The sequence below is a fragment of the Lates calcarifer genome, linkage group LG20 (genome assembly GCF_001640805.2).
Source record: "Lates calcarifer isolate ASB-BC8 linkage group LG20, TLL_Latcal_v3, whole genome shotgun sequence".
NCBI lineage: Eukaryota > Metazoa > Chordata > Actinopteri > Centropomidae > Lates > Lates calcarifer.
The window spans coordinates 3,181,958-3,182,735 of record NC_066852.1 but is presented as its reverse complement, the minus strand read 5'-3'; positions in this window follow the sequence as shown (position 1 = coordinate 3,182,735).

Below are 778 nucleotides of genomic sequence, written 5' to 3'. Positions count from 1 at the left end.
AAGTGCACTCGCAGTGTTGTTAGGGTAATGTAGTATATTGCCGTGACGTTTTTCATTTTTACAGTAATTATCATTGACTATTTACTATTGTCAGATTTTACTTAGTTTCATTCGTTTCTTTGTTTTTGTATTCCCCTGTGAAATATTGTTTTTTTTATTGTTGATAATTGTTTAATCGTAAAACATGGCGTCTAGTAATCATCCACGAAGATTGATTTGATTCTGTCTTTAGATATAGGCCTACTAAATATATAGGACATGACACAACATAAGGTAAACACACTATAAAACAGCAGCAAACAAGTTTTGAAACAACAACCTGAGAGCATCACAAATGACCCTTAAGTCAGACTTAGAATCGCAACATTGTCCATGAGTTGTTCAGGCGTTTTAGACAGAACCATAAAGGTGTATATTATTTCCATTATGACATTCAGCAAGTTAAGACTGTTCTCTTTCAAGGTAATAAAGCCTTGCACAGACCCCATCAGTTTGTAGTCTTAGGCCCTTCAGTGTAATAGCCACACTCTCAGAAAATCATCAATGAAAAGGATTTTCAGGTTCACCTTGTCCCCTCTGCAGAGATCAGCGTCAGGTGTGGAAGTGGCCGTGTCACTTTGAGTGCTGAGGACACTCATCTTAAGAGAGACTTCTAATACAGTGATCATAAAACCTGTTAGTGACTGATCCTCACTAGCTCAGAAAGTCATTGACTCTGGCTCAGCTTGTCACTCTTTTCAGTACTCTCTGGTTCAGATTCGGAACAATTTTTGTCTCT